Source organism: Tenrec ecaudatus, chromosome 2, assembly GCF_050624435.1.
Source record: "Tenrec ecaudatus isolate mTenEca1 chromosome 2, mTenEca1.hap1, whole genome shotgun sequence".
Taxonomy (NCBI): domain Eukaryota; kingdom Metazoa; phylum Chordata; class Mammalia; order Afrosoricida; family Tenrecidae; genus Tenrec; species Tenrec ecaudatus.
This window is the reverse complement of record NC_134531.1, coordinates 195674059-195699863: the sequence shown is the minus strand read 5'-3', so window position 1 is coordinate 195699863 and position 25805 is coordinate 195674059. Positions and strand designations below refer to the sequence as shown.

Below are 25805 nucleotides of genomic sequence, written 5' to 3'. Positions count from 1 at the left end.
TCCAGTGGTGTTGTAAGCATCTCACACCTGGCAGGGGTCTCCACGTGGCTTCTCCGGCTCCAGAGGTCACATGCTATATTAGTGTAGTACCATGTGTCTTGTCAGTAAAGTGTCTCTCAGGGAGTGAGCAGAGAGAGTGTGAGTGTGTGTCTCCTACCCCAAAAGAGGAAAATACAGAAGTTCCAGAATCCTCAGGAGGCCATGCCCACATAGAGGCGTCATTGGCTGTGATCCGATTGACAGACTAAACTCCACCTCTTCACTTTTAATGCTCTAAAGTCCCACATTGACACCAGATTATGTAACTACCACACCCTGTCACTAATTTTCCATTTATTTATTTATTTTCTTTTAAAATCGTATTATTGGGGCTCTTACAGCTCTTATAACATTTCATATATCAATAGTATCAAGCATATTTGTACATATGTTGCCATCATCATTTTCTAAACATTTACTTTCTATTTGAGCCCTTGCTATCAGCTCCTTTTTTTCCTCCTTCTCTCCTCTCCCCCGCTTGGGATCCCTGGTACTAATTTTTTAAAGCCCTGTTGAGAGAGGGATATTGGGCCAATGTAGGCTGATTCCATATCATAGTACCTGAATTATTCACAGAATCAATCCTTTCATGGTCGGACATTATTTACACAAAAAGAAACAATGGAGGTTAATTGTCAGGGAAATACAATTGTACTCATTGAGAATGCCCATCACAGGTTTGCTGAAATAATCCATATATTAATACAGCATTGATGTAGCAAGATCATGTTTGCCAGTCTACCAACAGTTCAATAATCTTGATAGAGCTGCCTTCTGCTTCCTCAGACACCATGCATTTTCTGACTTAATTCCTCAGCTTAAGTGTGTCTGAGGTAGTTCACACAGTGGGTTTTCTGCATTGGATCTCACGGATGCAGCCTCTGAAGCCTGCTGTGCACCTTGAAGATTTAGGATGCAGCGTCCTAGTGTGCCACGACACCTGGACTAGGTCCCCAGGATTCACCCAGAAGCCCCTGTCCATGTGGCCCATTCGGTGCACACCACCCAAGATACTACCCCGCCTTTATCTTTCCTTATTTTAGATAGAAAATTTGTAAATAACTTGTCCCTATCAAGATAGAATATTGACGATAGGAGATTATTGAACAGAATATTGAAAGTACCACAAATTAACACAAGAACAAACAAATCTTAGAGGAGGTACAACCAGAATGCTCCTTAAAAGCGAAAATACTGAGACCATTTCGTGTACTTTGGACATGTTTATCAGGAGAGACAAGCCCCTAGAAAAGGACTTTTCTTTATCATGCTTGAAAAAGTAGAGGGTCATGGAAAAACCGGAAGACTTTTGTGGCAGTTACGTAATCTGTAAAGTTGAGCTAAGGGGTGGAGTCTAGCCTGTCAACCAGGGCACAGCTTGATAGCCTCCTTTGGAGGTGCCATGGAAATAAATAACTCACTGGAGGCCATACCTGCTCTCTCTGCCTTTCCTTTCCTGCTGCTGAGACACTCAGAGAGCTGGAGGAGACACGTGGAGACTTGTACCAGCACTGAGATGCTTCCACTGCCACTGGATGGTGGTACAGGGAGTCCAGCAACACTTGCTGAGAAGCACTCTGAGAGAGCAACTTGTTCCAACTACTGTAGCAGGACAGGGCTGGAGAGACCTTAGCTCAAAGACCAAATGGGTGGACTACCTCCTGTGTTTGAACAATTGGTCCTGAAGCTGAGGATCCAAGACTCAAGACGGGCTGGCAAGCTTGAGTCAAGAGGAGTAGAGGCTGGCGGCAAAGGAAGAGGGACAGCTGGAACAGATGTCCAGGGCCCAAGTAGCTCGGAAAGACAACAAAGAGCAACCTCTGCTTCCACTCTCACATCCAGGTAGCATGAAGCAAAACACTAAATTACTTTCCAGTCCTTGGATTTTTCTAGTGCTTCTATATATGTTCCTTGAGTAAGTTTTTTTTTCTTTTCTTTTCTAAGTAAGTTGTTTTTTTAAATCTCTTTGCTTCCCTTTCTTTTTAAAAATCATTTTATTGGGGGCTCGATCTTTGTTTCTTATAGCTCCAAACAAACAAAAGAAAACCCAAATAAAAAACCTCCTATCAAAATTGGAACAAAAATAATTGTTGTAGATAGACTAATGTATAAAAGATTTCTTAAAAACCAGTATGAGAAAGACAAATCTTATAGAAAAGTGCACAAATGACATAATAGATAATTTACAGGGAAATATAAATGATTAACAACATGAAAAATAATTTTAACCTTGTAAAACAAAAAACTGTTTCTTCCTGCTGCATATCCCCAGTTTTTCCTTCAAGTGAAGGAAGATGTGAATGAGCAAGGACAAAACCCACTGAAGTAGATTCTTACTCATAGCAACCTTATGGGACAGAATAGAGCTGCCTTATAAGGCAGCGGACTGACTGCCACATCTTTCTCCTAAGGAGTGGCTATGGATTTGAACCATGGAACTTGAAGCACTTTCACCATGTTGCCACTAGGGCTCCTGAGCAAAGACATAAGTGGCTTTCTTCTGGGGCCTTGTTGGGGAATGGGGAGAGCAAGTTAAGCTATGAGAAGAAGCTGGGTGTGAAGGACAATTTTATCCAATCCAATATTGTTTACAGTGATTTAAAATATATATTCTGCCTTTTAAAGAAACTAAACATAAAAGGAGAAATGTTTAATATTCTGTATTAAAACATTAATTACTTTAAAAATTATCCTTCCCACTTCCAGAGTCTCAGACTCCCTCTCTAACATCAGCCCTCTTAGCAGTTTCTTGTGCATTTCCAGTAAGCTTGTGTGTTCAAGTTTATATTTATAACAACCGTTCATGAAAGAAAAACACATTACTCAGTGCTTTTTCAGATAACACTAACTCTTGGCAATCACCCATATCAGTAGATGACAAAACTCAATTTATGCTTTTTTAAGGATTAAGAGCCATTACAGGGTGTCCCATATTTTATTTAATCTGCTTTCTTTGTCAGGCTGTTTCCAAGACTCTTTGCCCAGGATTTTGATTCTAAAGCAAAGATGCAATGGACATCACTATGCATGTCTTTGCAAAGTACAGTATGTAATATCAGTGGATATATTACCAGGGGTTGAATTTCTGGATCAAAGGCTATGTGTACATATTTTAAAGAAATATTAAGTTATTTTTAAAAGGTGAAAATACATACACTAAAATATTACCAATACAACTTCCACATTTATAACGAGTAACATTGATTCCAATTTTCATGGAGTTCCAATATTAATATAAACCTAATACTCCCCAAATAAGAATGCTCCCTTTCTCCTTCCTGCCACTGTTGTTAATGGTGAATAATCTTTTGGTGTCCATATAGCTGCTTATTTCACATTAGTGAGATCATAGAGTATTGGCTTCTTTCACTCAACATAATGTTTTCTAGGTTCATCCATTAAAAAGCATCAAAAATTCATTTTATTTATGGCAACACCATATCTCACTTTAGGTATATAGTATAATTAATTTAGTCATTCATTCATGGATCTTTTATAAAGTGTTTATTTTTAAAAAACAGCTTGCAGGTTATATCATAGGGTCAGAATGCATTCAACCCAATGTTCTACACGGTCTACCTTTCTAAAGCACATGGGATTGGACTTTTATGCTGCATGGGATTTTCACTGGTTGATTTTCAGAAGTAGATTGCTAGGTCTTCCTATTCTTTTTAGTCTGGAAACCCCACTGAATCTGTTAATCATCACAGCAACACATAAGCCTCCACCAACAGATGATTGGTGGTTGTGCTTGCGGTATCTTGGCCAGAAATCAAACTCAAGTCTCCTGCATAAAGGCAAGAAAGAATTCTACCACTGAACCACTACTACCCTCTAAGAGCGATATGATTATTTAATGAAATATTTTCATAAATTGTATACCTTTTGAATTATAAAAAAAATCTCATTCTTCAAGATTTTTATTGTGGTCTCTTGGATAGTTAAACTTTGTCAGTTTGGCTGAGCTAGGATTCTCAGTGGCTTAGAAGTTGGAGTTAATATGATTTGACGTAGGCACAGTATAATTCCATGATGGGATCTGCCTTGAGCAGTCAAGTTGTACGAAGATTATGGTGCAGTGGAATTGAAAGGAAGCTTCCATAGGTGCATGGCTATCTAAGTATATTCTATGTATAAATAGACACTGTGGAGCGCTTCTTTTCTGGTCTGAATCCTGCATCTGGTTCGTTGACCTCCTGTGTTCTTTGAAATTGAGCCAATCAAAGGCCAGTTCTGCTGACCACCAAACCTGGAAGCCATCAGAGCTTGTCATCTGACCTTCTGACTTTGAATTCTTCTGTCTCTGTATCTACCAGCAGTAGCCTTCCTGCTTCTTGGTTCATCAGCCCAGGGTCAGGAAAAGCCTCCAGCTCAACATCTGACCCATCGATTTGAACCGGATTAGACTTACTTGCTTCTACAACTTTGTGAGCCACTTTCTTGATATAAATTTTTCTTTATCTCTGCATAAGTGTCATTGGATTTACTTCTCTAGAGAACCCAGCCTCCTTCTTTAAAGTACACTATGCTTTGGCAAAAAAAGAAAAATCTTTCTCCAGTCTTGAACTTTCTTATTCCCCCAAATTAGGCAGATTTGAGTTTCTTCTTGCTTTGGGGGCTCAGTTGCCTTATCCTGTCATGCAGGTCAATGCCAGACTTGGTTCTTCTTTCTCCCTGAGTCCATTGGCTTATTCTTTTTATTTATTTATTTTTAAATCATTTTATTGGGGACTCGTACAATTCTTATCACAATCCATACATCCATCCTTTGTGTCAAACACATTTGTAGCCATCATCATTCTCAAAATATTTGCTTTCTACTTGAGCCTTTGGTATCAGGTCCTCATTTTCCCCCCTCCCTCCCTGCTCCCCACTTCCTCATGAACTCTTGATAATTTATAAATTATTATTGTATGGCTTATTATTTAGCATCAACATTTAGTGTTTCTGTTTCTACTTGCTGTACACTGCTATCTTCTAGTTCACTCCATCATCAACTGGAGGAGAAGGTTCCCAACTGACCTCATAGCTTTCCTGATCTCATAATATCTTTTAGATTTCTCTGGACTTATATCACAATACTACTTCTCATGATCGTGAAATCATGGCCCAATCTTAAAATCTAGAATATCCCTACCAACTGTTTGGCTAGTCTTTTAAGGCCTGGTCCCAGCCTGACTTTGGAGCTGATCTTTTAAATGCCATCCTTCATTTTCGTGAACACCCTTCTCTGGCCAGAACACTTTGCATACAGTGTTCTCAAACACATAGGCCTGTTTTTCAACTTTTGCATATGTTGTTTCCTCATGTAAAAAAGCCTTCTGACCGGTTACCTTTAGAAGCCCTGCCTAACCTGCCATGTGCAGCTCATCTTCCTCTTTCTCTGGCTGTTTTATCCCACTCAAGTTTCATTAAATTGATTTCTGTACCACCATCTTTTTATTTTTAGGACTTACCCGCTCCTATACTCAGACTAGATCCTTTTGAACTATGTTTGGAATATCTGACATCCAGAATATTATTTTGCTCATAACACAAGATCCTCATATGTCAATTTGGTAGCTAAGAATTGAATACTGAAACTTCAGCAGGTGGCAGGGGACTGATTTCTATTTTTCCCTTTTTAGGAATCAGCCTTTTGGTACACAAATGGGGATCAGAAGTCTATAAAAACTTAGGCTGCTTCCACTTTCTCAGACTCTCAGCATATTAAAAACTGAAGATGTGCTAAAAGCAGGTAACAAAAATTGCGATGTATTTTTTTTTGCGATGTATTTTATTTATTTATTTATTTATTTATTTTGGCTCTCATGGGCTTCTTTTAATTTTCAGCTTTATAATGAAGTTTCTTTTTTTTTTTGTTTCTAACTTTTTTTTTAATTTTAACAATTTATTGGGGCTCATACAATTCTTTTCACAGTTCATATATATACATACATCAATTGTATAAAGCACATCTGTACAGTCTTTGCCCTAATCATTTTTTTCTCTTTTCTTCTTTTACATTTTATTAGGGACTCATACAACTCTTACCACAATCCATACATATACATACATCAATTGTATAAAGCACATCCATACATTCCCTGCCCCAATCATTCTCAAGGCATTTGCTCTCCACTTAAGCCCCTTGCATCAGGTCCTCTTTTTTTTCCCCTCCTCCCTCCCCCTTGCGATGTATTTTTAATGTTTCCATGCGCCATCCCTTTCTTTCAAGTCTGTTGTATATATCCAGTAATCACACCTGCCGAAAAACACAAATGGAAAGTTTGGCTTAACCTTGGATTATAGTAGAGGGCTTCAAAAACTTTAAGGAAAAATTCCATGGTCTTCAAACTTAATTTTTTCACGAAGATTTTGAAGCCCTTCTGTACATATCATTCTGAACTGCATTTTATGTTAAGGCAACGAGGCGGCCTAAGGATCCAGAGCTCAGTCATGACTCGGCAGTAACTAGGGGCCGTTAGAGAGTGCGGTGCAGTACGTGCCCGTTGGAGCCTCAAGTTCGCTGCGTGTGGGCCTGGCCCTTTCTGATGGCCGACGGGACCTCCCACTCGCTCCCGAGGTTGCAGGAGTGCCCAGGCCATAGTGATTAGGAAGAAACGTCGGGCGGCGTGATCCTTGAGACACCATGGCAACTGGGCGGGAAAACGCTGGCTGACGACCCCGCCCCAGGACGCCCGCGCCCGCCTTGACCGATTCCGTTGAGGCCTTCCCCTCCGATCTCCCACCCAACCAGCAGCCACTTCCTGCCTTCGCTAGAGCCAATCCCCACCCTCCACGAAGAATAGCCCTAGGGGGCGTATGGGAAGGTGCAGAGAGCGATGGCCACACTGGCCAACCGAGTCCCGGCGTTTGCGCGGGGAGGCGGGACTTGGCTTCGCTGGCAGCCACTCAGGGCGAGGGGCGGACGAAGGGCCGGGCTTCGTGGAGTGGGGCTAGCTCGCGAGGCGGCAGAGCGGCGGCCCGGGCCTCTTGGTTTTGCGGCACGTGACGGTCGGGCCTCCTCACCGCCGTCTCCACTGCAGCGCGGGGCCAGGTGTGCGGGCGGGAGGAGGCGCGGGCGCCGCCGGTGGTCCCCTGGAAGCTCGAGGTGAGACGGGAGGCCTGTGCTCACCCCAGGGCCTATGGGGACCCTAGGTGGCCCATGGTCGCCGCGGCCGAGGGACCGGGCGTGGTCGCGGCCGAGGGGGGCCGGGCGGGGTTTTCAGGGCCCGAGTGCGGACGTAAGCGTCGACCACGAGGAGCCAGGCCGCGATCTGGGCGCCTGGTGGGGGCAGCTAGGCCCCGGCGCCGCCGCGGGGGGTGGGAGGCGTGGCAGGTGCCCTAGAGCCTCCCTTGACCTTTGGGAAAGCGAACTTCTTACGGCTTTGCTTCTAGCGCTTTCTTTGCCCCCTTCCAGGCTACCTGGAAATCCCCGAGGTGGACTGGAGTTAACGGGTAAAGGTCTGGAATGGGGTCGGGCCTAGTCGTTACCTCTAGCAATGGGGAAAGGTGATAGCGGATAGAGAGAGAAAATGTTATTTAGAATTGGCGTTACCGGTTCAGAATATTTAAAAATGAAACTCTGAAGCGAAGACTAGACGCTAGAACCCTGAAGAGGAGGCCGAAAGTACTGGAACATGCTTTGGTTGAAAAGTTTATAGCACCATTTGGAGTTTGGGGTTAGTAATCCAGTCACAGATTCACAGGATATTTTAAAAAGCAGGAGAGGACCTGAAAACTTACCAAGTGCAACTCATTTTGCAATGGAGGAAACTGAGGTTCTGTAGAACCCTAAATGATGTGCCCAAGGTCATTAGTTAATGATCCAATTGGGATTAGAGTTAAGGGCCAGGTAGTTTTATTGTAGCTTCAAATAATTCCTGGACCCGTTTACTAGCTGTGTGAGCTTGGACAATACTTCGCTTTCTTGGCTCTCAGTTCTTGAAAAAGAGTTGATTGATGCCGTTTTTTGAGGACCCCTGATGGCACGGTGGTTACGTGCTTGCTTGCTAACCAAAGATCTGCAGCTGAGTCCAGCCACCCCGAGGGAGAAACGATGTGGCAGTCTGCTTCTGGGAAGCTTTACTAAAACCCTTTTAAACTTGACCTAAAACCCCATGGTGCTGTTCTCCTCTCACCTGTTAGGTTTCTGTGAGTCAGAACGGACTGGTGGGCAGTGGATTGGGGTAGAGTGGTGTGATGGAGTTGTAAGAATTAAATTTAGGCTTAAGTGGAGAGCACATGTTTTGAGAATGATGAGGGCAATGAATGTACAAATGTGCTTTACTCAATTGATATATGTATGGATTGTGATAAGAGTTGTATGAGCCCCTAATAAAATGATTTTTTAAAAGAATTAAATTTAAATGTATGTAAAATAGGCAAGAAGCCAAATATTGGCAACACTGATATATCCTAGTCCGGGAGTTAGCTAAGTCTTATTTCCCAAAGCCTCAAGTCACATTGGGGAGGGAGGGGGGAAGGGTTCAAGAAAATGGACCTTGTGAATTAACTGCTGGAAATGACACAAGGGAGTGCTGGTAGGGAAGTTAAACTGAGCTGAATATTAAAAGCTTAGGAGGACAAAGGTCAACCCAGTAAAGTGTGTTTACCTGTAATTTCAGAAGTGGGAGATTTTGTGTAATTTTTAAAATACCTTTTTGTTATTAAACAAAATCATTGTATTGATCTTTAAAATCTGCATCTCAGTGTTCCTGCTGCAGCATTGGAGGGTCATGAATAGCATCAACTGCCATCTTGTACAATTGCTATAATTATTCAGAGCAGAAGTAAAGAACAGTGTGAGAATTCTCCTTGGCCGTAGCCAGGGTGCGTAAGAAGGTAAGCCAGGTAACTGGATGATGAGAAGGCAAGAATGTGCTGTATTGGAGTGAATGCTACATAATAAATAGACTAAACTGCCTGGAAAGGGATGTGCGCATCCCTCCCAACCATACTATCACAACTCAGCAGTGTCCGGTCTCATTGTCTTACAAGGACCAAAAGGGGTAAGTGTTTTGCTAGAAGTCACGGCTACAGTTTTGGCAAACTCTTGAAGCTTTTTGGAGTGCACTTTGTCCTGTAAGACTCCTGAGGGGGAATGGCAGTTGGTAAACATAGGTTCCAGAGGCTTAAGATTCTAGTCCCTGCTTGGTAACTAAATTCTAGACTACTTCGATTTATCCATTTTAGGAATGAGAATAAGCTGTCTTTTTAGGTATCTTACCATTAAGAGGCTATTAAGACAGACAAATTGACTGGTGAGCCTAAATCTACTTGGAAAAGTTATAGAACTAGTGAAATAGAAGCCTTGATGCTCATATTGACTGACAGAAAGCAATAAAAAGCCAAACCTAGTTGCAACCGATATAGCTTATTGTAAAACTTTTGTCAGAGATGTGCAGGCTGACTGATTTGCCTACTGCAACTGGTGTACTTTTAAGATTAGCTCTGAGCTGTGAAAAATTATCAGTAGAATTTTTTTTAAAAAGCAGTTACAGAATTTTTAGCAGAAGATTCAAGTATTTGTATCTTAAAGCTACATCCTTTATAGAAGAAAGGAAAGTACAAATCCAAAAATGTTAAGGAAGTGTAGAAAATGGCTTTTAATGGGTTGTTTATTTTGTAAATGTTTTTATTTTTTGACTAGACACCATACCAAGCCCACTGCCTCAAATTGATTCTGACTCAATAGTGATGCTATAGACAGGACACCTTTCCTTTTGGGTTTTCAAGGCTTTAAATCTCCATGAGAGCGGGCAGACAGTCTCATCAGTGTTCTGTGGAGTGATGGGTAGGTTTGAACCACTGACCTTACACAATCAGCAGCTCAATGTCTAATTCAGTACACCCTAGTCAGAAGGTACAAAAGGAAGTAAGATGATTCTTCTGTGACTGTAACCATTCTTTTTAAGGTTCCTTCCAATTTTGAACTTTTAGTTTTTAATTTGCCTTAAATTTCAGTTTTGAAAGCTTTAAACTTAATATCTGGGTAATATCTGTTGTTAGGTGTTGTCTAGTTGCTTCTGGGTGACCCTATTCACAAGCAACGGCTGTGCCAGTTCATTTCATTGAGGGCGTTCATTTTTTATGCTGACCCCTACCAAGTGTGATGTGCTTTTCCAGGCACTGCTCCCTCCTGCTACCACGCCCAAAGCACGGGAGATGAAGCACCTCCTGGCTATTTCCAAGACACATTTGTTCATTCTGGCAGTCCATGGTGAATTGAATATTGGCCCACACCACATTCAAAGGCATTGATTTTCCTTAATCGTCCAGATTGTGCATGCATTTGAGGTGCTCTGAAATACCGTGTCTTGGGTTGGGAATGCCTTAGTTCTCTAAGTGACCTCCACACTCTTTAACATTATAAGGCAGTCTTTGGCAGCATACTTGGCCCATATGGTCTATTTGATTTCTTAACTGCTTCCTTCATGGGCATTGTTTGCAGAGCCAAGAAGAATAAAAATCTCTGACAACCTCACTCTTTCTAAATTTATTGTGATGCTGTCATTGGTCCAGTTGTGAGGACTTCCTGTTTTCTGTATTTTGAAGTGTTAATTGGCTGAAGGATTTGATCTTCATCAATAAGTGCTTATCAGTAAGTGATTATCAGCAGGTGATTCAAGCCCTCTACACTTCAGTGAGCAAGATTGTGTCATCTGCAGATTTCAGATTATTAATGAATTTCTTCCTGTCCTTATGCCACATTCTTAATATAGTTGACCTCACATTATTACCAGATTGAATACTGTGTATACTCAAATATAAACCGACCCGAGTATAAGCCTGTGGTGGGAAATGCAGGATGTGAATTAACACAGACCAGAGGGGAGAGACAGAGCACAGTCACAGACACATCCTTACCAGTTCAGCTACCGGTGTAAGTGAATCACTACTGGTGCTTCTGTGAATTGGAGCTGTCCACGTCATAGGACAGCTCTTGATTGGTTAGATGTGAGCAAACAAACATTCAAAGCCCTGCAGTGTCAGTGGGGCTTTGAATGAACAGCAGAGGAATGGCAATCACTGGTGTACCACTGACCCGTGTATAAGCCGAACCCGTTTTTCAGCACATGTTTTGTGCTGAGAAACTCAGCTTATGCATGACTATATACAGTAAGTATGATGAAAGTCTGCAACCCTGACATTTCCCTGATTTTATATCATTTAGTATTCCCTGGAAGAAAGATGAGGCCCTCTGACCCCATAAAGCATTAGTCTAGAAACTTAGAAACCACGGGGCACGTCTGCCCTGTGCTGTGGGGTTGCTTTGAGTTGGAATCAACTTGATGGCAGTGAATTTGGTCTTTTGGAATAACTGCCTCTTGGTAAGTATAAGGTTCCACATGCGCACAATGAAGTGTTCCAGAATTCCCTTCATAACATAGAGTTTATTGTGATTTACATAGTTTAATGCCTTTATGTAGTCAGTAAAACGTATGGTAATAATGTCTCTTAGAATTAGCAGGCTACTCTGACGAGGTAGAGGTTAAAGATGTTCCAATGTTCCATATTCCCTGATATTAGCCACTCTTCCCCTTACTGTATTCTCTCAACTCCCTGGCTGCTGTAATTCGCTGCATTGCAGTCTCTCAGAACTCATGAAACTAAGGCTGGTGGCTGTGAATGTTATGTCCCAAATTCAAAGTTCAGATCTCTGTCTGGAGGAACCTCCTTGTCCATAAGGCTGTGGAAGCTGGTGAAGCCAGGCCAGATAATAGGCTCAAGGCATCGAAAAAGAGGGACACCCTCAAGGAAATAGACTGACACAGTGGCTGCAACACTGAGGTCAAGCACGGGAATAACTGTGGGGATGATGCAGGGACTGGGCAGTGTTTGATTCTGTTGTGTTCAAGCTTGCTGTGAGTCAGCACCTAATAAGTCCCAAGAGCTTGAGGGTTGAACTAAGGCAAGCCCAAGTACAGGGTCCAGAGTCAGAACCCCAAAATGTCCAAAAGTCAAAGCTGATTCTCTGACTTCTACCAAAGCTCAGTAAGGAAGCCAAGATCACAAAAGAGAAGACTAGTGGAAGTGTGGTTTTGCCTGTTATCAGACCATACCACCAAGGAACCGAAGAATGATGACTTGAGCCACACTCTAGTAAAGTGGAAGAGGTTAGTAATTCACCCCAAATCACAAAGTAGTCATTGGCTGAGGTAGGGGTTCTGAGGTCCTAGCTCATAAACGGTTTCTGAGACCTTGGACACATTATATAACTTCTCTTAGTTTCCTCTTGTTTAAAATGAGAATCATAGACTTGATGACTTCCTGTGTGGAGGTTATGAGGATTAAATTAGATTATCTGTAAAATTTTGCATTTTAAGAGATGAATGATAATTTATGTTATTGCTTGTCACCTCTTTATAATATAAATTATAACCTGTAGCATCAGATTGGATTGTTTTTTCTGTCCCTAATTTCTCATAGATTAAAGAAGTTGGAAATACTGCAGGAAATACTCACTTTCTAACTTCTATTAAGAAACAAAATTCCAACAAAATATTTCCAAGACCAGGTGGCTTCACTGGTGAATTCTATCAAATATTTAGAGAACAGTTAACACCAGCCATTCACAAACTTACTAAAAATAGAGGAAGTATACTTTGCAGCTCATTTTGTTAGGTCGCCACATTCTGTTCATTCTATTAGCAGATATAGACATTGCAAGAAAAGAAAATTACACCAATATTTTCTATGAAAATAAATACAGAAATTCTCATCAAAATACTAGCAAACTGAATCCAGGACTGTCCATCATTCCCACTGGGATTTATCCTAGGTTGTGTCAACATGGGAAAAGCAGTGTAATGGACCATATTAGTAAAGGACAAAAATCTACATAGTTATCTCAGTAGGTACAGAAAATGCAGAATTCTTTTACCATTACAATACTCAACAAACTTGGAATAGATGGGAACTGCCTCAACTTAAGAGGCAATTAAACCTTTGGCGGGGGAGGGGGGGGTTTTAAACCTGAAAATAGTTTAAGCTTTTTATTTGTTTTAAGGTTATTACTCCAACCCCTTATGGAGGGTAAAGTTTCTGCCTTAAGAAGTGACAAATTTGATACTTAGGAATATGTCCTTTCTTAAAGTTGACCTAAACAGTTTTTTGGATTTGCTGAAATTTGAAATCGTGTCTGTCACATTTTGTTAGCGTTTATTTAAAGTCTCACATTGATCAAAGTATATAGGAAAATAATGTTTGCTTTAATCTTAGAGTATGTACCAAGAACATTGTAATTAGGCAAAAAAAGTTGAATTTACAAGAATTGAAATAATTTCATGACTGAACAGAACATTAAGAAAACTTAGAAAAAACACAAAAGAAATCAAATATCAGTGTAGGCATGTGGAACAATAAAGTATAATTACAAATAAAAAGAAGAGAAAAATCATAGATTAAAAATATGGAAATTTCAATTCTCAATTGTTAAAATTGTATATATATGTCCACTGTTGCAAAGAGAAAGGTAATTTAACTGGACAAAGCAGGTTTTCTGGTAGGCGAAGATAACCGGTTTTGTTGGAAGCCATTTGAAGAGTAGGTAGTCATATTTAGACCCTTGGCCTCTTAAGAGAACTTGAGATGTATTCGTTGTGGTTGTACTAATTGTGTTTCACAGAGCAAAGCTTTTGCATATGTTTATGAAGGACTGTAACAGATTTTCATTATTCTAATCATATTTGCACAGCCAGCCTTTGAGCCAATTAGTACTATTTCCCATGTCTGTAGAAACGGGAAATGAAACTCTCTGGAAATTAGTTAACCAGGGCCACAAGAAGAGCAGGAGAGTGGAGTCCAGGTTTGTCTGACAGGCTTGACAAGTCCTTCCACTGTATGCACTGTGTTCAGTCATCCGTACTAAAATCAGAAACTTCCAATGTGAGGTGCTCTTGAAAATTCCTTTGGATGTCATTTTGGAAATCAGGCTTTTTGCTGTCTTGGGGAAACCTTTTGTATCTGATGTAAGTGTGCATGTGTTTGGTTCCTATTGATTTGGTATATATCCATTTGTGATCTCAGAGTCAAGGTTTTCTGACTTGGATACAGGTAGATAATTTAATGCTAAAAGCCAAAAAGCCTTTCTTAACTGGAAGAAAGGAGAAAGACTGAATTTCTAATTCAGCTCACATAGCTTTTGTGCTTTAGAGGAACAGGTAATTTAAAGTTAGTTTCCTGACTTTGATTTTTTTTCCAACTTTGATCAGTTTTAAAAGAATAAGCTTCATTGATGCAGTAATATGCTTTACATTTTTAATTATGAAATAATTACACACGCACAGGAAGTTAAAAAATAGTATGGAGCATTCTGTTGGGCCTTTCCTCTATCTTCCCGATGTTGACAGCTACGATGCACTGTCACACTCACAACATTGACACTGTATAGACCAGTCCTATTTCAGCACGTTTTAAATGAGTGTGCACATGCAGTGCGACTTTGTCATGCCAAAAATTTGTTTTGGGAATGTTGTTTTACATTTTTTCTCCCCCAAATTTTATGATGGTACAACATACAGGGGTGGTAAGGAAGTATTGCCACTAGAGTTGTAGTCCCTACTTGTACGAGTTTATTTCAACAACAGCAACAAAAAAATGTGTTTAAACGTGTTTGTGTGATGAGTGGATGGTTGCAGGAAAGTTGGATTAGTAATACTTGTCTTAGCTTCTTTAGGGTGCCTTCAAAAAGAGGTCCAATCAAAACTGAATTCCAAGGGACTCTGCTGGGCAGAGAAGTTAGCTCCGAAGGTTATGATAACAGTTGTGGTGTTGGGTTTTTTTTTTGTTAATATTATTTCAAAGAGGCAAACTGGATATATTTTCTCAAAGGACACAGGAAAGGAACGGGTGCTTATTGGGATGAAGTTTTAAGAAAATTGAAAAACCCACTAGTGAGGAAAAGGCTATGTTTGTGTGACGATGCACCTGCTTACTCTTGCATTGCCGTCCAAGAATCCTACAAAAATGTCTGAAAACTTAATACATTCTACACGCGTGGCTTATTTTGTCTATTCCAAGTTCTTTTTGTTCCCCAAACTCAACATTGAAAAGAAACATGATTAGTGTCCTTCATAATTCAAAGATCAGAACTCTTGGGAGGGGTTAGAGAGATGGAGACACCCATTTCAGAAGGCTATTGACCTAGCTGGAGGTGATATCCAGAAACAATAATTTAACATTTTGATGTTTTTTGTTTAATAAAATGATTTGTAACAAGTATTATAAGAAAATGTTTAGAATCTTAATTTTAAGTGTGTAATTGTGTAATTAAGTTCACCATGTACTACCATCAACACTATCTGTTTCCAAGGTTTCATTGTCCTCAAAATACATGATCACTTTAGCAGTATTGCTATTTTCTTTTTCTCCCAGCCCCTGGTAACCACAAATCTATTATTTGTGTTTTTCTATTCTAGATATTTCATATAAATGGGAGCATACAATACTGGTCCTTTTGTGACTACCTTATATCATTTGGCATGTTTTCAAGGTTCATCCTTTTAACATGTACTGGAATTTCTTGTAACTGAATATTATTACAGCATGTGTACATGCCACATTTTATGTATACATCTGTTTCTGGACAGTGAGCTGTTTTCACCTTTTGACTAATGTAAATATTGCTGCATTTAACATTGGTGGACAAGTGTCTATTAGAGTCTTTGCTTTCAGGACCCCTGAGCATATTTTCAGGAGTTAAATTCTTGGGTCATCTGCATAACTTTTTGAGAAAGTGCCAGACTTCCATAGCAGCTTCACTACCAGTTAATAAGGGGTCCAATTTCTCTACATCTTTGCTGACTCTTGAGAATCTCCGTTTTTTTCTGATACCATGTTGTTGAAATAGTTCCAATTCATAACCCCATGGATAATAGAATGAAACACCGCCCATTCCTGTGCCATCCTCAGAATTGTTATGCTTGTGGACCTTCTGTGGCAGCTCCTGTGTCAGTCCATCTCCTTGGGGGAGCCCTCTCTTTTCCACTGTCCTTCTGCTTTACCAAGTTTGTTGCCCTTTTCCAGAATACTACTTACTAGATGTGTTACCTCATTGTGTTTTTGATTTGCATGTATCCTAATGACCAATAGACTTGCATCTTTTCATGTGCTTATGGGCCATTCCCATATCTTTGAAGGTTATTCAAGTCTATTGAATCCGTGTATCACTTTGGGTTGTAGTGATAGCTTAATATCAAGCCTTCCAGATAATAAACAACTATCTTTCCATTTACTTAGGTCTTTAATGTTTAGTAGTGTTGTATAATTTTTATTGTACAAGTATTCCACCTCTGGCTAAATTTATTCATAGGTATTCCTTCAGGTGCTACTGTAATTGGGATTGCTTCTTAACATTTCAGATAATTCATTACAGGTGGAAAGATTCATTGCTTTTTTTGTGGAAGGAAATACTTAGATGGGTCTTAGGATATTACCTGTTCTTTTTTTTTTTTCTTACCTGTGTTCATTATTGCCAAGTTAAAAATAACTGGTTGTAGAACTCTTTGGAAAAAAGAACTTTTGGTATTTACTGTGCCCCTCTCCCTGAGAAACTCTCAGATAAACCTAATAGACTTGATTTGCAGAGCTAGTACTAGTTGCCAGGGAATGGTCTTCATCATTTGGCAACATATGTGAACATTGCCTGGTCTTGTGCCACCTTCAACAATCATTGATAGATTTGAATCCTTTGCTGCAGCCATGTGTTAATTTATATTAGTGATTCCTCTCCCCATTTGCCTGGCCCTCCGTTTTACTGCCAGTGATAGCCTCCAGCAATGGATTTCTCCTGCTGACACTTCCAAAGTGTGCTGGTTGAAGTCCATAGGGTTTACATAGGCTGATTTTCATATGTAGATTGCCAGAATTTTCTCCCTAATCTCTTAGTCTGGAAGATCTGTTGAAATCTGTGTGCCATGACCCTACTACCTGAAATTCCAGTGGCATAGCTTCCAGCAACATATAAGTTGCCACAGTAAGACACACTGACAGGTAGGGAGTAGAATTTTAGTATAGAAAACAGTGTATAAAGTCTAAAGACATGGGTCGTCATATACCGTGTCATCAAGGGTCGCCGTCACTCAGTTAAATATATGGACATCCTCATTGTGCAAAGGAATACGAGCATTGTGTCTGCTGCAGGCCATGCCTTTTTCTAGGCGCCAGGTACATCTTCTGTAACTCCCTTGTCACACCTGCCTTCTGGTGTAGTGGTTATCAGTTGGTCTGCTAACCACAAGGTCAGCATTTCATTCATAACAATCGGCTAGCTTCCTGAGGAGAAAAACGAGGCTTTCTACTCCTGTAAAGAGAATTACAGTCTCAGAAACCCACAGGAGCAGGTCTGCCTTGTCCTATACAAGAAGGTACCCTGTCCCCCCCCCCCCCCATTGAATTTTTTTCAAAACTATGTCTTTAAATTTGTTTTATAAAACAACCTTATTACCTTCATAGCACTCCATTACACTCAATACATTTGTCAAAGCTGCCATTCCATTCTTGGAAACGTTTTCCAAACTCTTGTTTGACTGGCTGACAGCACCTCCCTATTTTTTTTTCTTCACTTTTTCTACATCATCAAATCACTGTCCTTGCATGTCCCTCTTCATTGGTGGAAACAAGAAGTCTACACGGAGCAAAGTCAGGTGAGTAAGATGGTGTGGGATAAGAAAGGCATGTTGTTTTTTGCCTCAAACTGACATGTAAGTAGGTGCATTGTCATGGTGGTAAAACTAGTTCCCGACTACATTACTAGTTGACATTTTCTTCCATTGAAAGACCTCCAGAAAGGTTTGTCATCAATCAACATTTCACTTTTATTGAAATGAAAACACTGGTACACTTGAGTTTTTCCTATAATGCTGTCCTTGTAAGCTGTGTTCAACATCAGTAGATTCTGCGGCATTTTTTCTGAGCAGAAAACAAAATTTCACAGCCACATGCTGTTCTCTTTAAAATTTTAATCATTGTATTAGGGGCTCATACAACTATTATCACAATCTATACATACATCAATTGTGTCAAGTACATTCATTGCCCTGATTCTCAAAATATCTGTTCTCCACTTAAACCCCTGGCATCAACTCCTTATTTTTTTCCCCTCCATCCCCGCTGCCCTCTCCCTCATGAACCCTTGATAATTTGTCATATCTTATACTGTCCGACATCTCCCTTCACCCACTTTTCTGTTGTCCATCCCCCAGGGAGGAGGTTGTATGTAGATCCTTGTAATCAGTTCTTCCTTTCCACCCCACTCTCCCGGTATCGCCACTCTCTCTACTGGTCCTGATTACCTGTGTTTCCAATTCCTATCTGTACTAGTGTACATCCTCTGGTCTAGCCAGATTTGTGGGGTAGAATTGGGATCATGATAGTGGGTGGAGAGGAAGCATTTAGGAACTAGAGGAAAGTTGTATGTTTCATCGTTGCTACAAACAACCCTGACTGGCTGTCTCCTCCCAGCGACCCTTCTGTAAGGGGATGTCCAGTTGCCTACAGATGGGTCTTGGGTCTCCAATTTGTACTCACCCTCATTCACAGTGGTATGATTTTTTTGTTCTTTGATGCCTGATAACTGATCTCTTCGACACCCCATGATTGCATGGGCTGGTGTGCTTCTTCCATGTTGGCTTTGTTGCTTCTGAGCTAGATGGCTGCTTGCATACCTTCAAGCTTTTAAGACCCCAGATACTATGTCTTTTGATAGCCGATACCATCAGCTTTCTTCACCACATTTGCTTATGTACTTGCTTTGTCTTCAGCGATCATATCAGGGAGGTGAGCACACAATGATATGAATTTTTTGTTCTTTGATGCCTGGTAACTGATCCCTTTGGCACTTCGTGATCATGCAGGCTGGTGTGCTTCCATGTGGGTTTTGTTACTTCTTAGCTAGATGGCTGCTTGTTTACCTTCAAGCCTTTAAGACCCCAGACTCTGTATATATTGATAGCCTGGTACCATCAGTTTTCTTCACCACATTTGCTTATGCCACCCGTTTTGTCTTCAACAATTGTGTCTGGAAGGTGAGCATCATGGAATGCCAGTTTAATATAACAAAGTATTGCATTGAGGGAGTACTTGAGTGGAGGCCCAATGTCCATCTGCTACCTTAATACTAAACCTATACATATATGTACATAGATCTATTTCCCCATCCTCATATATAAATATATTTACATATATACATGCCTTTATTTATACCTCTGTAAATGCCCTTTTCACCCTAGCTCTTTCCTCTATTTCCTTTGACTTTCCTCTTGTCTCACCATCATGCTCAGGCTTCATTTGGGCTTCATTAATTCCTCTCAGTTACATTACCCTTGGTCACACCCTATCAGGCCTCTTACACTCTCCTCACCACCGATTTGGATCACTTGTTCCCTTGTCCCTGGGTTTGTCCACTTCCTTTTCCCCACCCCACCCCTCTTCCATGTCCTCCTTTAACTGTCAGTCCCATTTTCTCCTCAAGATTGTTCATCTAGCCTATCTTATTTTAGACCTGCAGAGATAAGAACTTGGACAAAAACAAGGCAGAGCAACCCCAAGCAACAAAATAAAACACAACAACAAGAAAGAAAAACTTGTAGTTAGTTCAAGGACTGTTGGCCTTTTGGAGTATTTTCCAGTCGAGTCTGTTGGTTTGCCAAGCCCTGGCCCCAAAGTCTATTTTTGGTATTCCATGGGGACCTCCTTACTCTGTTGTTCCTGTTCTGTTGCGCGCCCTTAACTGTTTTGCCTTGGTGAGGTGGGATCAGGTTGGGCAGAATTCCCACACTGACTCCAGTGTTGTCCCCTGTAGGGCTATGGGTCAGTGACCATGCTGTTCTCCAAAATTGGCTGTGGAACTTACATTATCTGTCAACGTTGAAGGGGTGGATTCTAGGCTGTCAATCAGGTCATAGCTTGATGACCTCATTTGTAGGCACGAAAGAGATAAAATAGCTCACTGGAGGCCAGGTATTCTTTGCTTCGTATTCCTTATGACAAGCCACATGGAGCTATGCTGATGGAGCCAGAGCAGCCATGTGGAGACCAATGCCAGCTAAGATGCTTCCATCACCACTGTATCCACTAGACTTAACGCCCGCTGACCTGTGATCTTCTTGCATTCAGCATCATTGTATGGCTGTGTGAGTCTGAAGAAGAATTTATGGACTAGTATCGACACTGCACTTATGTTGGGATGTTTTCTTAATGTACAATTGCTCTTTGATACAAAGTTCTCATATATGAGTCACTCCCTATATTTGTTTTTCTAGTCTACCCTGGGCTAATACATCGCCAATAACAAAAAACAAGGTTTGAACAAAACTGCTTTCATGAAAAAATTCACTGTGACCAGAGAAAACCTGCCCAGGTGATGCCACTGGGTGCACTAACTCAGAGCAATTTGCTCCATGCTCCCTTAGCAGGAAAAGTGCCTAAGAAAGTTCTGTCCAATTCTTGTTTTTGTGGGGAGGGTCCCTTCAGATGTCACGGTGAGTCAGAATTGACTCAATGGCAGTGTAAAGCATGAGGCAAGAAGCCCTAGTGTGGCACAGTAGTTGGTAGCAGGTCAGCAGTTCAAGCACATGAGTCTCTCTGGGGGGAAATGTGGCAAGTTGCCTCAGCCTCAGATTTGCAGCCTTGTGAGTTGCACTGAGAGTTACAGCGGACTCGTCTGGTTTGGAGACAGAGCTGCCAGAAAGTGGCTTTGGATGTTACTGCCCAGCTGTGTTTCAAAAGCTTAGCAGATTTACGGGTGACTGTTTGAATGATGTGCGGTCTATTCATGTCGTTAGAACCCAGTTTGATCCCTAGACAAATTTCTGGATAATCAGGAATTGGAACTTGGGACATACAATGTTGACCTCCAAATTAATAAAATTAATTTGATTAGTCTATATAGAGTACTGCTTGTCCTAAAGGCAATGCTACACAACTTATTTTTAATTAATTTTTTCCAACTTAATTGTTTAAAGGAAATTGTTCATTCCAGTAGACCATGAATGCTAAAAGAGTTCATATTTGTAATACTCATTTTTAAAAACCGACTTTCTTGAGGAACCATACCTGTAGCAATTTGTAATTTTCCCAATTCGGGAATTAAAGATGGGCACACAGTCATGAAAAGTTGCACAGCTCTTGCGTCCTAGTTCAAAAGGGCTCTGTTCTAAAGTTTAAAGTGACAGTCCCTGCAATGTTAAAAATAGTGTGTGCGAAAGAGAGCCTCCTAAAAGACGCCAGAACATAAGACACTCCAGAAAGGTTAATGGTTTTCATGGAAGCAATTTCATGGGGAAAATAGCTAAACATTTAGGAGTTTGGGAACCCTCATCTGAGAAGGGGCTAATAGAGCAGAGTGAGTGGAAGTTGGGAAGTTGAGAATTTTAGGATTTGTGATAAATATACATCTACTACAGGAAAATGGCACTTGGAATAAAGGGAATTTCCTTATTCACTTTTTCCCCTTTACAGTCAACCTAGGGACCACTTGCTCTGTGTTTGGGAGAATAATCGTTTTTTAAAAAGCTTTCCTGTGTGTGTGTGTGTGTGGGGGGGGAGCTTTCCTTTGTTCTCAAACTACTCTGATGACCTTAGACACCGTGGGTAGCATCAGAGAAAAGAGACTGGCTGCTTTTCTTTTACTGAAAACCATCAAGTTGATGCTAACTCATAGCAGCCCCGTAGGATTCTGTTCTGTTGTACTGCTCCTGTGGGTTTTCAGAGGAACTGTTTTTGGGAGTAGAAAGCTCCATTTTTTCTCCGTTGGCCTTGAACTGTTGACCTTGCAGATCTCAGCCCATTGAGTAACCACTATGCCACCAGGAGATGAAGATGGAAAGGATGGACAACTTTCGAAATTCCTCTTAGATGTGAAGGTCATTTGTATCTTTAAGGCAAAAACAGTATGTAAGACGAGTATGCTGTATTAGTAGTTCAAGATCTTGATTCCTTTCCTGAATTTGCCAATAGCTCAGATTTTTGGCAAGTCAATTTCTGGACCTCAGTTTATCTCAAAAAGGAAATTTAGATTTATATTGCATACTTTAACCCTAGGATATTTTTAGGAAGGGAATAAGAGTAGGGGTTGTCAACTGTCAAATCATAATAGTTTAACATCCTTTAAAAAAATAAAACAAAAATTATTTTGAACCATTAATGTGTTCCCATAAATGGTCCCCATACATAGCTCTACCTATCACTAATGTTTTATGATGTTCACATTGCAATTAGTGAACCAGTACTGCTGCATTGTGTTACCTAAAACCTATACCAAAGTTTGATTTCTATAGGACAAAGTAGAACTACCCTCTGGGTTTCAAGACTTGAACCCTTAATCAGAGCAGATAGTCTCTTTATCCTGAGGAGTCACTGAGCTTGTGGTTAGCATTTTAATGCATAACTCGCCTTGCCGTCAGGACTCCGTTCCTTTTACTTAGTATTCATCGATGCCTTTTTCTGACCGACTTAATGGCTTATTTCTCTTTGTTGCCGAATAGTTTTCCATTGTGTGATACACGGAAATTGGGTGGTGCAGTGGTTAAGGAGCCCAGATAACGAAAGGTTGGTTTGAGCCCACTAGCTGCTCGACAGAAGAAAGATGTAGGAATTTGCTCCCATTAGATTTGCACCTATATGGAACAGTTTTACTGTTAGTCACTCGAGTTGGAACTGACTTGACACCAGGGTTTTGGGATTAAAATGAGGAGCTCTAGTGGCTGTAGCACTTCCTTGTGGGTATTGGCTAGTTAGTTGTTGGAACTGTACAGATCCACGGGCGCCTGAATCACGGCTGTGAGAGCTGACTTAACGGGCTTGTCACTAGGTTCTCCCCAGCTTGAACAATTCTCTGGATAATGTGAACAGAATAGGTAAGTGCTACAGATAAACCAGATTCTGTAACTTAGGTTTCTGGAGACTTAGATGTGGGGCTTTTAAAAGGTTCTAGAAAAATGGAGTTAATGAGTTTCCCACAACCATTTTGAAGCCTTTTACATAAAAAGGTGCTTTCCTTTCCCTAGGACTGTTCTGCCTTCTTCCTGTGGATGACTCTTTCCCAGATCTCCCTGTAGTGCTTGCTCTCTCCTGACGAATCTACCCTTTGATCCTGGCCACTCATGCTAGCATTAAGTAGAGAGTAATACTTCATCTGTTGTGTATAACAGGCCTGTAGGCCACAATCATGGCTGGTGGTTTGAACCCACCCAGCTGCTGGGGGAGGGGGTTAGGTGTGAAGACTGGGAGATTGCTCATCTCTGTCATGATTACAGCTTAGCCAACCTGGTAGAATATGTCTACTCCGTCACATCAGTTCAGTTGGAATCATTTCATTGACACACAACAACAATAGGAATATATTATTTGGTGTCTTTGAATCCTATTGGTTGTAATAAGTGATTTTAATTTCACTCAGCCTTAGTCCTTCCTGGTGTGTAGAAAATGAGAGGAATATCTTATATGGGATTTACATGAAACAATGTAGGCAGAAGTTACTTGTTAGTGGGAAGTCACACCACAAATAGATGATGTATAAACCCCTGATCAGTAGTTCCAACGTGTGGTTGGTTATTGAGATAGTGTGCCCAGCCATGATCCACTGAGCCCCAAACTTTGAGATGGGACACATCAAGTTGATCTGCTTTTAAGAGACCTCTGGATGCTTCTGATGTTTGCTCAAAGCTGAGAACTTTATCGTTATTTTAAAAAATATAAAGAGGGGGGAGCGGGGAGGGAGGGGAAAAAATAAAAGAGGACCTGATGCAAAGGGCTTAAGTGGAGAGCAAATGCTTTGAGAATGATCGGGGCAGGGAATGTACAGATGTGCTTTATACAATTGATGTATGTATATGTATGGATTGTGATAAGAGTTGTATGAGCCCCTAATAAAACGTTTAAATAAAAAAATTAAATACTTAAAAAATATAAAGAAAATAAAGTTTCAAATTCCTGACGAAAAATAATCTTACATTTGTTTTCCCCTTTAAGGTAGGTAGCTAGCTACTGCCCTTGACCAGCTCATGATTAGTCTTTTTTTCTTAGGGTTTTATTGGCATCTATTTCTCATACAATTTAAGCATTCAATCATAAGATTTGTGCAGTCAGCACCACAATCAGTTTCAGGATATTTTCTTCTTATACTTGTAGTTAGCTTCCCATTTCCCCCATCCTCCCCTGCCTATAGCTGTACCTGTCCTGGATTTCTGTACAAAAAAAATCATTCAAAGCAAGCAAACCACTACTAACAACCCCTTCCCCCTCCCAGCGCCCAAAAAAGAAGAAAAAACAATCTCTTAGAAAAACTGAAGTGACTTTAAAATGGGTCAAAAGGGAAGTCAAATATAGGATATGACATTTTAGCCTAACTACATCTGTTATAACCAACTTTGCATTGCTCTCTGTATGCTAGGATAGTCAGTCCCTCAACCGGAGACTTTGTGAGAACCCTGCAAATGGAGTTTGGGCTTCCTTTGTCATCCATAACCTTCTGGGTTTTATTTACAATCTTTGTATCACACAGGCTGGTGTGCTTCTCCATGTGAGCTTAGTTGACGTCTCACTTAGGTGGCTGCTTGTTTTAAGAGAAGCCCTTGGATATCTAGCTTCTATTCTTTCTGGGAGCTGGGCACCATCTGGTTTCTTTACTTAGCGCACTGTGCTATAGCACCCACACCTCCAATTATTTTTTTGTGAGGACAAGCACCAAGCAGGGCCATGTCAGTAAAACGAATTGTTTTCAAATTGGGACTGGAATTAACTGTCAACCCAAATCTATCCATGTATCTATGGTTTGTATATATCTAGTTCATTTTAGAGACATCATTTTATGATGGAGAACATTAGGAATAATCCCCCTGGGAGTATACAGTAATTGTATTGCTAGTGTCATTAATTTAGCTAATGGTATCAAATTTAAAACACTGATGAGAAAAGGAAATTATACAAGGATAGGCTGACTGCAAGCTGTAATACATGAGTTGTTGACTTAAACAGATACAAGTGGATGGTATTGGCATAAACCGTGAGGGTTGGTGAGGAGGCAAAACTTTCAACAGCGTTGACAAAGGGAGAACTGTACTTAAAATATTAATATGTGTTATAAGAAAGCAAGGAGGATGATTAGCCTTTTCTTGAATAAATAGTGTGTTCTAGTGCTAATAAAAAATAACCAAACTAAGCTTAATGCCATCTACTTGATACTGACTCATGGACCCTAAAGGATGGCAGAATTGCCCTGTGCATTCTGAGACTGACTCGTTTATGGTAGTGGAAAGAGCCATCTCTTCTGAGGAGCAGTTAATGGTTTAGAATTATGCCAGTAGGGTTGTTTCTAACACAACCCCGTCATAAAACAAACTCACTGCCATCAAGTCAATTCTGACTTACAGAGACCCTGTAGGACCAAGCAGAACTACCCCTGTGTGTTTCTGTAACTCATCTTTCTCTATAGAGCAAACAGTGGTTTTGAACTACTGACTTTGTGGTTAGCAAACCAACTTGAACCCACTATCCCACCAGGGCAGCTTCTAACATTAATAAACATTGCCACTGACTTGATTCTGATTCATAGTGACTCTATACAACAGGGTAGAACTGCCCCTGTGGGTTTCTGAGACTGATTTTATGAGAGTAGAAGTAGAAGGCCTCATCTTTGTCCTGAGGCAGGATTGATTGGTGGTTATGAACTGCTGACATAGTGGTTAGCAGCCCCAATTGTAAACCACTACACCACCACCTAGCCTTACTTAACCAATGGTTTTGTTTACTTAGTTACTAGTGATAACTTAGTTTTCTTTTTG

The 25805-nt window shown here is 40.7% G+C and overlaps 1 protein-coding gene across 2 annotated transcripts in view; it reads left to right on the top strand.

Moving 5' to 3' along the window:
- Nucleotides 1-6957: 6957 nt before the first annotated feature.
- CANX (calnexin) overlaps nt 6958-25805 on the top strand; it is a 36146-nt gene continuing 17298 nt past the window's right edge. The window contains exons 1-2 of one of the 2 annotated variants that reach the window (XM_075542111.1): nt 6958-7132; nt 8734-8865. The gene's annotated coding sequence lies outside the window, so the exon portion shown is untranslated. The remainder of the gene's footprint in view (nt 7133-8733; nt 8866-25805) is intronic. The other variant, XM_075542110.1, reaches the window with a different exon arrangement.